The sequence below is a fragment of the Dromaius novaehollandiae genome, chromosome 9 (assembly GCF_036370855.1).
Source record: "Dromaius novaehollandiae isolate bDroNov1 chromosome 9, bDroNov1.hap1, whole genome shotgun sequence".
In the NCBI taxonomy this organism is placed as follows: Eukaryota; Metazoa; Chordata; class Aves; order Casuariiformes; family Dromaiidae; genus Dromaius; species Dromaius novaehollandiae.
The window spans coordinates 4,084,013-4,098,706 of NC_088106.1; the positions used below are offsets into that span (position 1 = coordinate 4,084,013).

The 14,694-nt window shown below is 40.6% G+C and overlaps 2 long non-coding RNA genes across 2 annotated transcripts in view; both read left to right on the forward strand.

Annotated features, from left to right (window-relative positions):
• The first annotated feature begins 254 nt into the window (after positions 1 to 254).
• On the forward strand, positions 255 to 11,062 carry LOC112986415 (uncharacterized). The gene is made up of 7 exons (XR_003260004.2): positions 255 to 413; positions 540 to 631; positions 931 to 1,175; positions 1,488 to 1,646; positions 5,750 to 5,831; positions 6,713 to 6,755; positions 10,795 to 11,062. It is a non-coding gene; the product is annotated as an uncharacterized LOC112986415 (long non-coding RNA).
• Positions 11,063 to 13,401: 2,339 nt separating this feature from the next.
• LOC112986416 (uncharacterized) overlaps positions 13,402 to 14,694 on the forward strand; it is a 56,699-nt gene continuing 55,406 nt past the window's right edge. Inside the window, exons 1-2 of the long non-coding RNA XR_010390422.1 lie at positions 13,402 to 13,634; positions 13,927 to 14,091. This is a non-coding gene — a long non-coding RNA (uncharacterized LOC112986416). The remainder of the gene's footprint in view (positions 13,635 to 13,926; positions 14,092 to 14,694) is intronic.

Sequence of the window (14,694 nt, forward strand, 5' to 3'; positions counted from 1 at the left end):
TATTTAACTTTTCTGTATCAATGTAAGCGCTCAAAAGAATCAAAATTTGTTTCTGGGAATAGGGCATGTATTTTCATGTAATAAGTAAATATATGGGATGAACTCATGAACTATTGCATTGATTTCATAGAGATTATCTGCAGTTACAGGTAACTTTTCCTTATCAGTATGGCATTTAAATAAATGCCGTGCTATTAAGCCCTCACAATCCATTTTGTTTTATGATTTTTTTAAAATGAATTTCAATCAAATGTTCAACAGTTTATAAAGAGCAAAATTGCTGTAAAGTGTGTGCTATACACGTCATTCTGATGGCTTTGTTTGTGTGATAATTTTAGTTATACAAAACAGTAAAATACCAGTTTGAGATGAAGAAGTTGAACTCTGACAGCTTACACCAAAACTTGGGACAGGTAGTGTTGTTTGTGACTTTTTTTTAAAAAAAAAATTGAGCTGCTTTACATCCCTGATAATGTTATTTTAGTGTCACTTAGTAACTCCTGCCCGTGATCTTTTTGTTTTCCATTTCCAAAAACGAGAATGTATGGAAGATGGTCCTACAAGATGGTTTCTGATCGGCTTTCCAAGCCTCCAGAATGGAGAGTCTTGTCTAGTTAATGAAGGCTCATAGGTGAGTGTTTAGTGGGTGCAAAATAAAATCTTATAAGTCTTAGAATCAGTTTAATATCATACCAAATACTTATTTTTCTATAAGCAATTGCATTATTTTTTGTATTTTTATTCATGCCAGTGTCTTAAATTTCATTTAAAAATTAAATATGCAAAAAGTTGAGTTTTTAAGCAAGCTAGATGAAATGCTCAGATACTTGTAGTATTTATGAAATAACTTCTTAATTGGGGAAAATAAAACACTAACATGTATTTTTTTGACTTGCTAACTTCCCTTCTTTTGTCCCTTTTGTGGGACAGCAGTGTTTCCCAGTGCAGAGCAGTGACTTGTCGGCGCCCCTGGAAGCGGAACAGTGGCTGAGACCCTCTCGCAGTGCTGAAGCTGGCCACCGTGCTCCTGACGGCAGCTCTGCCGATGCAAGGGCGTCCGCTGAGCTGAGAGGTGCCAGCACGAAAACCTCCCTGTTCGCCGCTGCCTGGGAGAGCGTCTCCGTGCGCTGGGCAGGAAACTGGAAATGAAGCTCGCTTGAAGCACTGGGAAAACAGTGAGTGAAGCTCAGCTTCATTCTTGCCATTAATTAAAAAAAAAAAAACCTTAAGTCGAGCAGTCCTTGCTAACTTTGATTTTTTTTTTTTTTCTTTCTGTTTTTGTAAGGGGAAACACTTTTCTTATTTCAGGGTAAAGTTTGAGAGCATTAGCAAGTATTTCCTAAAAGTCTGTGAGGGTTATGTGAAGCAGGGCCCAGTGGAAAGGGAATATATCCATTTTTACTCTACAATTATAGCAGATTTAGCTTTTTAAAAATACTTTAACCAGCCTTCAGCAGTCATAAAGCCCTAGTGTGTTTTTTTTACAGATTTACGTCAGGAGAGGCAATCCGCTGTCTCGCGCGCGCCTCTCCGCGAGTGGCCGGGAGCGTGCTGGAGGCATCGCGCTTGGGAGCCTCGCGGCAGTATCCTGCGAAACGTGGCAAGGGACCTGTAATGAGATCTGCTGAGTAATGCACACAATAACGGTATGAACTATTTGGGTGCTTATTTTTAAACGCATTTCTTACATCAACCCCAACACCTTCAGGGAATAATTTCGTTTCCTATTTAATTTCAGATGTTGCAAATGCCTTAAGGTTGTTATAAATTATGTATGGAACTAAAAGTTACAGTTTCTATTCTTTGCTGGATACAAATTTCGTTGTAAATTAAACATGCTGTAGATGCACAGTTCACCAGGACATTAGCTTGTTTCATTTGCACAATTCTTGTCTTGGTGTCTGCAGTCAACGGCTCTGAAAGGTGTGAAATGTTTTGTGTTTCAGTGCCAAGTAATCTGCATGTTAAACAGCTCGTTGTGAAGTTCTGTTCATTTGGGAGAAATTTGAAAAGCTTAAAGTATGGAGGCACAAAGTCATATATCTAGACTTTTACGTATGATGTTTTCATATGAGTCATTTGCTTCTTTTCTGGAGCTATTACTAATATTATTAATGCCTATATCCCAATTAAAGCAGCAGATTCTGAGCTTCCTGGTGTTTTATATATCACAATTCCACTGTCTTCTGATGAGCTTGGAATAATTGTAATTTGTACCACTGTAGCAACGCGCATTCTGACAAGTTTGACTTGCTGTCAAGATATTTCAGCTGAAAATTTGGTTGTTTATAGACTACCTTCAGGGACTTTTTTACAGACCTTTTTTCTCTAATGTATGATACAAGGAAAAGAAATCAGTGTGGGGTTTTGATGCATGAATGAAAGTATGTGCTTTTTTTTTTTACTTGGGTAAAAAAGGGTTATATCCTCTACTTTTGTTACCTAGAGATTGCAGAAGCTTTTTAGGCAGAGCAAAAGGAGTTTTCATATTGCTAAAGCGCCTAGGTCCAGTTTATTTCATTGTTAAAATACTTGTCCAGGTAAGCTGCTAACATCTGCGAGTCAGAGTTTTGAGACTGGACGTTTCCATTTCACTCATTTGCAGGGAAACGTGAAGAGGCCCGAGCTATAGCGCTGCCTGGATCAGATCAGCTCTGATCCCCTCTAAAGGCTGGAGGCGCACGATGCTTTCAGCTTCCTGCTTAACTGGTGTTAGGAGCCATTAGCAAACCAAAAGCATTATTTACAGCGGGGAATAGCAGAGGCATTTTATAGGTGAAGGGAAAAAAAAAATGCATTTAGACCCAAAAGAGTGGATAAGAGAGTGTTTTAAATGAAAAGTGGTATCAAAGGCTGGAAATTGTTGTGGTAGGTCAAAATCATGGTACCTTAGCAACTGCAATAAATAATCCTAATGATAAAGCAATAAGTAAAATTATGTTTAGTGAGGTTATAGTAATTTATTAAATCCTTGTAATATTAAATATTATTATTTTGATGAGACTAACTCAGGCAAGTTGAGCTAGTGGAGAGTTTGCTAGTGAGCATTCATTAAAAATGACTGCAATGATAATACAAGTAATCATCATTAGCAATGGCTGTGCTGTTATCTCATTAAAATTGCTTTGCTTTTAATGTCTCCTACTTCAATCACAGTTGTAGTAGGGATAGTTGATACCATTTAATAATAATAAAAAAGAGTACGATTGGCTTACTGACATTGTAGGAACTGAGGCATTTAGCAGCTGTAGTATATGATCTGAATAGCCTCACTATAGGTAGGCTTTTTGGTAGTTTGACTAATTAGAAACAGGTGGAGTATTTGAACACTGAGGGCAATAAGAGATATGCTGTTTCAGGATTTGACAGTTAATGATCGTAAGAAGATCATTTGCAGCAGCTGGTAATTAAAGATGGGATCTATATGAGCAGAAAATTATGTGTTTGGGGATGGAAAAAGGCTTTCATTTTTAACCAGTGCAAAGCATCTTGTCAATCAGAGATTTACATTTTCACTTGAAAAAAGCCTTGGAGGCAGAAATAGGTCTATCGCTTAGAAATTTTGCCTTCCAGCTAACCTTGTCTGCCTCCTGCAAACGTATCCATGCCCGGATGGCTCGCCCTTGCCCTGGCACACCCCAGCCGCTCTGTTCCAGGTTGCTAGTTCAGACCTTGGCTCTCACTGAGAATTATTGCAATATCTGATGGCATTCAGTAACCTGTGCGAGAGCATCGTATTTTGTCACTTTTTCCAGCAATATCCTGCTGGAAGACGTGGAGCAAACAAGGCACCATTCCCGTGGCCGGAGACGCCTCTGGTGTCACCGCCAGCTTTCCTGGGGACTGTCCTTAGACTGTGACACCTGAAGTCATTGCCTGTCGCTGTTCTCCTTGGGGCTGTGCTAGAAACTGTGGTTCCCGCAAGCATCCCGATACGGGGGGGCATATAAGCCTTGTTACTACCGATGAGATTTAAGCCTGTGTTTACAAGATGTCCTAATTCAAGTAACTATAAAACTGATTTTTTTTTCTAATTATGCTCCAGGATAGCACATTTTAGGAAGAAGAAAATGCAACATTAGCTTCTAATGGGCAACACAAAAGCAACCTGTCTCTGTGGTTGATCTGCCTGAGTGTTTCCCTCCAAGTGAGCATACCAGGCGCAGTGAAAGAATTTGCCATTTTTAATAGCAAACTCAATTAATGCTAATGACAAAAATGAACTTTTGAAATAGAGAAGCCCTCAGATTAAAACAAGCAGCCCTGCCATTATATCCTGTCCTTCATGCTCACAGAAACAGTTTTCAGAGGTTTCTGGGCTTCAACACACCCTGTGCAGTTCCTCTGTGCTTAAAAAAATAAATAGATAGAAGCAATAAAAATAGTACGTTGCTTTCCAGCCCTTGCAGGGCATGACTCATCCTTGCCCCTCTGTGTCTCCGTGTTTGGTGGAGGCCACCTCCATTAGGTCTCTTGCCTGCCACCCTCTTTCAGCAAATGTAATATGTAGTTGGAACAAACTATAAAAAGAGATATCATCTGGCACGGGATTTTGAAAGAGCTACCATATATGAAATAAAACTAAGTTTTAGCTCAAGAGTTTTGGATTTAGGTCATTTCTCCTGGATTTTATTTGCCTGTCAGACTTTAAGGTCTATATCTTCCTTTCAGTGATTGCCGTAATGGTGCTGTTGGATGGATGTTAATGGATTTTGCTGTCCTTTTACAGTCCTATTAACTTTATTTACAGCAAGAGTGTGTGCCTGGGGAGATCTGAGTGCGGGATTGGTACCTAGAGATGTTCCTGCTGCCTGATGAGAGACCCGTTAGATGTTGCCTTCACCCTACCTAATCAATGCAAATATTCTCAGACTGCTAACAAATATAGCTGTCCTTCAGTGCTCTGACTTTAAATGTGTGAAGAATTTAGGTTTTAGGGGGAGTTGTGTCTATTCTGACAAAATTAGGTGACTTGGGAAACCTCTGAGCTGTGGTAAAACGAAGAGAGAAACTTGTCCCATTTAGGGTTGTGGTTGACTAAAATGTTACGAGCAGCTGGTGCTGTGAAGGTGTGAACACTCAGCCTATGGCTACGCTATTCGGTGTGTTATTTTTGCTCTATCTGTGGTCAGTGTAAGGCAAGCAGAGTAGGGCATTCCCAACATTGTTGGCATCCCTTTTTGTTTTTATTTGCTGTATAAATTATGAAGGAGGAAACCAAGAATATTTGATTTAGCTACCTTGAGGACAAGCAAGGTGGGATTTCCCAAAGGACTCCTGGAGGCATGAAATGGGAAGAGCTAAATCCTGGCCACACTGGACCCTGGGGCAAAATGAGTTATTGACTTCAGTGGCAAGAAGGTTAGGCCAAAACCCTGCCTTTTGGGGAGTGACTTCTGTGTGGGTCTGTGACCAGCTCACCCAAGGAGGCCACGGGGCGCGGAGGGCTGGGGTGAGCGGGGAGGTGTGCGCCTTTGAGTGACACCGCATGAAGGTCTTTGCTGGCTCAGTTCACACCTTCTCGCTGCAGGAACCTGCTCATGAAGCGAATCACACCAACGGGTAGGAATAACCATCTTGCAGTGGTATTTTCCAAAATGCTTAACTACCTGGCATACCTGCCCATTTAGCTTGGGCCTTGGGCCAGGCTGCTGAACTGTGGCCATCTCATAACCAAATACAGTGCTTTTACTGAAGAGCACCTGCAGCTCTTTACGTATATTAAACTGCTTTCTTCCTCTTTTCTTAGAATAAGCGCTGCCCGCTATGACTGCAGTCCTGCCCAAAAGGGATCGTTACAACAGCTACACATCTGCTTGGGCCTGTGTTCGGTAGGTGTCACATACACTTTTTAAGTATTATGATCTCATATTTTTATACCAAAATAAACAGCACACAACTATTTTTTTAGAGAAGTAATCCTTTTTCTGTGTATGTGGAGATTAGCAGTGAAAACATATTAGCAGTGAAGCCAATTTGCAGTGAGCTAATGTGGATTATTTTTTAGCTGACAGTGCAAGCACGAAGTCTCGTATTTGATACGGTTTCAAGTGGCTGAGTTATAACCCTTTGGAAATTGGGGGTCCTGTGAAAAGCACCACCAGACCATGAAGTACACTGGCACTCCCAAGAGCTGCTCTAATAAATTAAAGCTGTAGCCATAGAGTTTTTGAAGCTTGTTAAAGAACTCCGTGTACTCAGTTCAACCATGAAGTCATTATATAGTCTGCATCTCAGTTCACATTTGGGTTTATGAAAAAGATAGTCTTGGCTGCCTATTTTTCTTGAAAGAAAATATATTTTATAATAATATATCTCAAGTAATTTTTATTAGCCCTTTCTGTAAAAATGGAAGAGAATATGACATTATTTTTTCTCTTTAGTTTTCTTCCATATTAAAGTTCAGTTACACATACTATCCTTATAAAAACTAGCTTGAAATATTGTCAGTATTTTCATCATTTTAGAGAAACCAGGAGCCAAAGTGAGTTACATCATCTCTTTGGCTCTGTTAAGGCAAAATTTTGTTTCATTACTGCCATCAAGGTTTTGGAACTTCTTTAGATGAGTGATAGCCTTGCTCAGTGCAGAGTCTCTGAAGTTAAGAAAAATGCCGTTTTATTTTTTTCTCGGCAATCTTGTGTTCCTGGGGGCACCCCGCTCTGCGGAGAGGCACAAGGGAACCTGCTGAAGCATCGTCCTCTTTTAACAGATGTTGCTGCTGTGACACTTTTTTCTGAAGCCATGAGGCTGGGGTAAGCATTTTGGAAGTTTTAAAAATACATATCAAGAAAACAGTTAAGGGCTAGAAGATTCAACAGCTCTAGTTATCTATAAATACTTAATATTATGAGATATGATCTTCCTGGTTGGTCCTTGTTAATGCTGTAACAAGCATCTTTTCTGACCCATGCCATGCTGCTTTCTGCTGTTAATATTATTGTGCTGTATATTCTAGATTAATGAGTCCTTTTATATCATTTGAATAGAAGGATGCTGTGTGCTAGCACAGCTAAGAGCATTTGTTAGTTCTAAACGATTTAGACGACATCCTTTATGGAATAGTTATTTTGAATGTGCTGGTGGGTTGAAAATAGTCCTGTCAACAGAGACCAACAAGGGGAACAGCTCTAATGGAGGAAGAAGAAAGGGAATATAATTAGCATTTAATGATTTATTAATGGTTCATAAATATATAAACAAGGTCGTTATACTAATATCAACAGTTCTAGGCAGTTAAAGATGGAAAATTGCTGGCATCGATGTACTTGGAGTCGCGACGAGAAGTCCCCACACCTGCCTTGCAGTGCTGCTGAGCTGCTCTGCTCCCAGCTGGTCGCCAGGAGGGAATAAAACCCCCTGGAGAAGGGAAGCGCCTCCACTTCGTTTAGCAGCAGAAATAAGGGCTGGAATAAGAAATCTCCTTCTTCTCTTCTCCTTTGGCTCAGAGGAGAAAGGGAGCCTGGCCACTGGCTGGGCATCCCCGCGAACCGGGCAGCCCTGCCCTAGGAAATGGGGATTTCTGTCTCTGCTCCTCCAAAACCCACTAGACAATGTAAAAATTAACTTCTATGAGTTAATTAGGCATCTAAAAGATACCCATGGAGATGCAGAAATAGACCTTTCTGGGCGTTACAAATGATCCTGAAATATCTGTTCTGCTAGGGTGCAATGACTCTGGTTGTATTAACTTTGTACAGCACCAAGTGACCAGGGAGATCTGTGATGAATTGAATAAAATATGACCACTTACAATGTGTAGGTCGCTTAGTTAGGTAAAATTTCAGTGTTACGTAAGGTGGTGCTTAGAGGGCCCTGGCCAGTGATGCGATGACTCAGAGCGTGGGTCACTACGTGGTATTTGGCCCATGGAGCAATGCAGCCGATGCGCCAAGGTGTGTTACACGTGCACGCCTTTCCCTCAGATCATCCCGACTCCCGTCCCCCAGCACTCACGCTCTGATCCTGCCCAGCCTCGGGTTTCTTCCGTAGTAAAGGGAATCAGTTACCCATACTGTCCTTATAAAAACCAGCTTCAAGTGTTGGCAGTGTTTTTGTCCGGGACATCTGTGGCGCGGCCCTGGCGTGCCTGCACGGTTGGCAGCTTGGCGCGGCTCTGGTTTCTCTGAGTAGCCGTTTTTGTTAATTTGCAGGCGGGCGCGTAGCACCCTACCTGGTGGGCAAAGTCCGATTCCGCCTGTTCTCCAAACACTTTATTCCCTAATAAACTCGCTGAGCGGTGTTAGTTGAAGACATCCAAACCAAACTCGAGGTCCGGGAGGAAACACCGTTCTCCGCCGCCGGTTCCCGGCAGCGCTAGCAGAGAGGAGCCGGATGCGAAGCTGCCAAGCGCAGCTCTGCTTGCAGCAGCCCTTTCCGAACAATTTGTACTGCTAATCCGCTGACAGTGTTATTCCCCGTAGCACACAGCAGAAATGCAGATGAACCCAAACTGAACGAGACCATGGGCGTTCCTGGCTCTCTGGTGCTGAGACTGATTTCTTGTACTTCATCTGTCCTCAGAGAAATAAATATAGACAGCAGGGACACTATTTGGGTTCATGATTAATAGGTAGGATCATTACAGAATAACTATTAATGTGTCAGTACACTGAATTTAAATTGCATACTATCTAGCTTATGCTGCAGCCTACAAGTAAGGCTGACTTAAACATTTTTATTATTGTCATAAATTGTTACAACTGGAGGATAGTGGTATGCAAGTCAGCAGTTGCTTTAAAAAAAAAAAAAGAAAAAGAAACCTCCAAGATCATTTCCTTTGAATACTGACTGTGATTTGATTTTTTTTTTTTTTTTTTTTTCAAAATATAATACAATTAATTTTGGCCATTGTTTTTATATGTAAATGTATAGAATAAAGCCAGTCCCGTGTTTCAAAGTAACAGAGCCCAAATCCAAAGAAACCCACCTGCAAGTATAATAAAATAGTCTAAACAAACCCTAAAACACGCCTTTTAGACTGCATCTACAGATTCATGAGAGAACTCTAGATTTGGGGATGCTCTTGCCTCACCCTGATCAGCGCAGTCTCCCTTGGAAAGAAGTGGGGGGAGAGTTACAATGCTGCTCTGTTTCACGGACATCCAGCTTGTTATCAAAGTTATTTCTCCTTTGGTGCAAGCTTAAGTAGGCAGTATGTCGCCTGTGGAGCAAGGCTCATCGTAAGAGCCTGCTGCAGAATTAAGAGAATAATGTTTTGTGCGCTACGTGGTAGTAGATGGTCTTAAAGACTCAATAATATCGCATAAGTTACTGTGAGATAAATTCATGTTGTTTACCTTGTGGACCAAGCAGGGATTTATCACAGTTCATTGACTCACTGTATCACAGTTCATGGCTCACTGACGAAATTACCAGCTGAATTAAAATAATAGCATTGATTACTGGAGATGAAGAGGAAAGAAACAAAGATTTTTAAAATCTCATGTGTGATTTGCAGAGATTAAAGTTAGAAAATTCATATTAAACATAGAAATTGAGAGAATAAATAAGAAATCCCCTTAGATCGATTAAACAGAATCCATTTGCAGCCTGTAATAACTTCTTTAGGTGTAAATTTCAGACTGCTCCTTAGGAAAGGAGTAGTTTATGGAACTATTATCTGTGGAGAAATATACTGGATAAAAGACCTTCCTTCGTATCATCCCATATCTGGGATTTTGGATAGACTGGATCAGTTCATTCTGTGTGTATTTCCATTTAAAGAAACGTAGCTACCCTAAGGAGAATTTGCCTTGATGTATTGATATGGTTATCATGGAAATTATCCTTCAGGAATATTCCTGTTAGCCTCATTACTGGGGCTAACTGTTGATGGAAATCTGAAATTAAACTGCCATGAATATCTGCATAGTAAATGCTTGGCTGTCTTAGAGAAAAACTTAATGCTGCTTTCAGAAATTGGACAACTATTTTTTGCTGTGAAGGCTCAACTCTTGCGCATGGAAATGTCAGAACTTCTTTTCAACATTTTTCATCAAAATTTTTCATTTTGAGTTTTCTTCAGGATCATGAAAGTAGAGATAAAAGCCATTTCTGTCCAGTTCTAATAATCATTAGGGCTGTATAGTGCAAGCACTTCTGAAGCAATCTCTGCATTTCTGTAAAAAGCCGGTTAGTTTTCAGCATGGCAACAGCTTGATTCTGTCTTCAGTGAAGTTATCATCACAGCATACGAGGCAATCGCTGCAGCTATGTCTGGCCTTCATCTCCAGCCGTCTCTCAAAGGTCAAGGGCTAAGTCTGCAGCTGAAAAAAGCTGGATAACATTTTTTACATGTATCTCTTGCAGAAAGTGTGACGCTAGCTCGCGTTTGAAGAAAAGTGAATCTTTTCAAGTTGTAGTGTCATATCAGGTTTGCCTATCAAACTCTATTATGTTATATCACGTAATGTGACATGACAGAGTTAGCTCAGCTTGACATGTCACAGTGCAATGTCACTCTTGGGATCACTGAAACATTTTGTTTTTTTTTTTTACACATAGTTTTGGAAACAACAGTTTGAGAGAGGCAGTAGGAAAGTGTGCCAGAGGAAGGAGAAAGAGAAAGTGGATCGAAGAAACTTTGAATAAAGTCTTAGCATTAGTATACAGCCTTGTAAATGATCTTTTTATCATTTTGGCACCATTGCTTCATGGATAAGTGGATTATTAGCAGACTCATTCTATTGAAAATGGCCTTAAGTTGGTATTGAACTGTGTAAATGTGACCTGCTACTTGCTTGACTGCCCTGTGTTTATTAGAAATAGAACTTTTCTTATCTTTTAAATCAGGTGACAGCTTCCCAAATCAGACTCGAAATCTGTAAGGACAGAGCTGTTGTCCATTTGAATGCTGAAGGCATCTTCTGAAGCAAGGAGACCTAGAGACTAAAGCTGGGCAAAAAGAATGAAAGTTTGGAAAAATACTTTGGAAAGCTGGAGTGGTTTTGCAGTGGGAGTAAAGGAGGAGCATAAACTTCTGAAGTCTCAGCTTGTACTGTTGAGGGATTATACGCTTATTCCTATTGCTCTGAACACTTTCATTACTTTTCTATTGAGCCCCAGAATTTTACAAAGCATCACTTGAACACTAATGTTGAGGAAAATTGCCTGAATGATAGTAATGGTGCACAGTTGCAATGAATACATGAATGTAGCTGGAAGTTTGATTTTTCTTTTTCTATTTCTTAGTTTTATCATTCATTACATTTGCTGAGCCTGACTCCCTGCACTTATATCACTTTTACTAGTCTTTATACTGATCTTCCCTTTACTTCATTGATTTCAGTGGAGTTCAACGGGCATGAGAAAAGTAACTAAGAGGAGACTCAGTTCCACATTAATTAGCATGCATGATTTTGTGCTGTTTAATGATTCTTGTAATCATCTACAGCTGTAAAAAGTGGACTGCAATCGTATGAAGGCAGAGCTTTATAACGACACGTACCTGCGGTGGTGTCTTCACCTGTTTTACACATTTTATACAAAATACTGCACCGTTCCCTGAAATTATATCTACGATGACAGAGAAAGTAATGATTATAAACAGCCCTGTATTAGCTCAGAGAGTTTTTTACCCAGTAGAAAGTGCTAAGAGAAAAACCACTAGCCTATGCCTAGTGCTTTAATGAGACTACCCAGTTTGGGAAGGATTTGCAGGCTAAAGCTCTTAGGACCTCATCTGAAGACCATTGAGGAAAGTGGAAAGATTATTTGTTTACAGGCCATTATACCTCAGTTTTGTATAGCAATTCCCAGTCTTGTTGATTTGTTTGTTTACTTTTTTTTTTTTTTTAAAGAAGGCAACGTTATGGGATATTTTGTAATTCAAGAACCACTTTGGGGTTCCTCGTAACTGGAGGCAGTGGTGTGGAGTTGCAACTCCACTCTCTGAAAATCTTGGGACCACAGTGTACAAACAAGTCAGAATCTACTACATCAAAAATGTCCCAGTTTGGGGGCTTTTGTTTTAATCTCTTGGAATGGGTCTGTCTTCAAGGCACTCATTTGTGCACTCTCCCATAAAGCTTATTTGATTTGATGCCTGGCCTTCAGGTTTTCCATACTAGATTCTAAATGTACTCCTTATATCAGCAACTTCAGTGTTCTTCTAGCTCTGATTCGGTATTGAGCAGTGAGTTAGTGCTTGTAATCTGTGCACAAAGTCTATATAATATGGAGTGATGTACATGTGCTCACAGATATATAGCCACTGAATATGGTTTGTAATAAAGCTTACATTCCTGAATGACTATAAAACCTTAATCCTCTTTATGTTTAATATTTACTCTTCCTTTTATCACAGAGACACAATGAAGCTGATTGCTTGGATACTGGTGGCAGTATAGTCTGTCTTTACTTTGTCATGCCTTTCTTTTTTCTTTAAGTCTGTGCATTTACACATGACTGGGCCATTGGTTCTAAATGGCAAGGAGATCACAGTGTATTATATTCGCTTTAGTGATACGGTGTCAAATTCAATTTAGTATAAAATTCCACATCCTTTCAAATGGAGGAAACCATTTTAATTTGTATGATCAGCAGCTGAACTTTCCCTTTCATCTTTTCAGTGACAGTACAACTAAACAGGGCTGGGAACTTCCTACACAAAGTCCAGCCTGAAAGCCAAAGTCATCCTGAAAGCCTGGTGTTTTATGGGAGTCGCTTCCATAAACATTTGTAATCTGGTGCAACTTTAACATTGTTTTTGGTATCAGAAACAAAAATGGAGAGAAAAGACAATGTGCTTAATTGCAGATAAAATCAAGAGAAGTTGTTGCTCAGAGCCGCACTAAGGTAAATTATTGGTAACGTTTAGCATTTCTGTCATAGGTCTGTGCTGGTGGGGATGGTGGTTGCGATTCAGCACCGATTTAGCTCCATTGATTATTTATGTGTGTTTGAGCACCTCCAAACCTCATGTGTGAGACTGATATCTTGCTAATGATGTGTCCACTGAGACACCATCGCTGTCCTGGAGTTTTCATTGATTGATTCTGAATCCGTTGGAAGAACTGAAATATGAGTTGGACTAAACACCTGTATAATCAAGTTAAAAGCAATGGGCTGCATTTGTACTTAAAATGAAATGCATTTATAGACTTTTCTTTAACAAGACATTTAGGGAAAAGAGAGATAAAGGATGCGCAGGGCTTTTCTAACAGTGGCGTGCCATATAAAATCCTGCCTGGAAAACCAAGTCATGCTCTGGATCCCTTCTGCTGCACAGAAGATAGCGAGTGCCTGGTTATTGCACAGCTGAGATTATACTGGTGGGAACGTTTTGTACAATTTCTGTGGTGCTTTCTAAATTTTTTAAAATTAAAAAATTAAAAATTAAAATTTAATTTGATTGAAATTTAGTTTTTTTTTTTTTTAATTTTCCCATTTCAAGCACTCAAGGAACTTCAGTGGCACCAGATGCTCTCCGTGCACTGTTGGTAGCATTAGTGCCACTTGCGAAGGCTTCCCCTGCTCTGGCAAAGGCAACAGCTGTGCCAACACCTTTCTGCTGTGAGTGTCCCTCACGCTGGGAAGCTGCCTCTCCTCTTGCCGTTGTGCTGGGAAGGGCGGGTGACCGGCTCGCTGACGTGTACATGCGGGTGCCAAGGACAAGGCTAAGAGTGTTTCAGGTAACGGCTTGGTATGCTTGAGTGGAGCTGTGTGGATGGCTGCAGATCACAGCTTTAAAGATGTACTGTGCTTAAATTAAATGAAAAGAGAACAGAAGTGCTCTATCTTTTCCAGTGTTTGCAGCGATAGTAAAATGATGTGTGAGAAAGAATAGGTTTGCTGGAGAAAATTGGCTAGAGAAAGCAGGCAGAGGGTTTTGGTGGGGGAGGAAGTGGTGTGTGGGACAGGGAGAACAAGGAGATGGAGCCATGCCCTAGTTGTAACTGTGGCCATCGCTATATGCTGTTACAGCTCGGGCGATGAATGAAACTGGCCCAGTTAGATCCACGTGGGGATGGATTTTGCCCGTATCATGCAGGTCTTAAACCGCTCCGCTAAGGCTTAGCTGCTACCACAGCATGGACCCTGGCCCAGGAGGAGAAGTGTGACGTGAAGGTGACGGCCACAGAGCACGAGGTATGGAGGTCCACCTCTGCATGTCTAAGTATCTGTGCAACCAGTCCTTTCTTGTGTGTTTTTCCCTCCATGCCTATCTTCCTCCAATGAACTTTCTGTAGTGCTTCGGGGTTGTGTCACTCCTGTGCCTCCCTGCAGGAGAAAGCAGAAGCCACTTTTTGTGAGCAAATGCTGTTTGAAAGTAATTTGTGGTCTGGCGAGATCTGCTGTGGCACGTTATCAAGCGCTTTCCCCGAGTGTTTGCTGCATAACGTGCGATTGTATTGATTTTAGGTACTGGCCAAAATGCTTTTTGCAGACTTGTTAGGGAAATAAATTAAAAAAGAAAAAGACAGCAGTGCTAAAAGCAGCTGCACTGTGAGCTTTGCTTCATTTTCAGACCGGTTCTGTGAATGGGTTTAACATTTGAGAGAATAACGTTCTTACTTACTCAGATAGCTGAAGTTTCAAGGAAAAATGCTACAGTTCTCCTGAAAAAGGATCCCCAAACCCCAACAATGCCATGCTTACAGTTTTAGTGTCTTTTAGTGTCTACTAATTATGTGTATTTTCAGTGGTACGCTACAGAACACTAGATGCAAATTAAAGGAGAAAATAAATTGA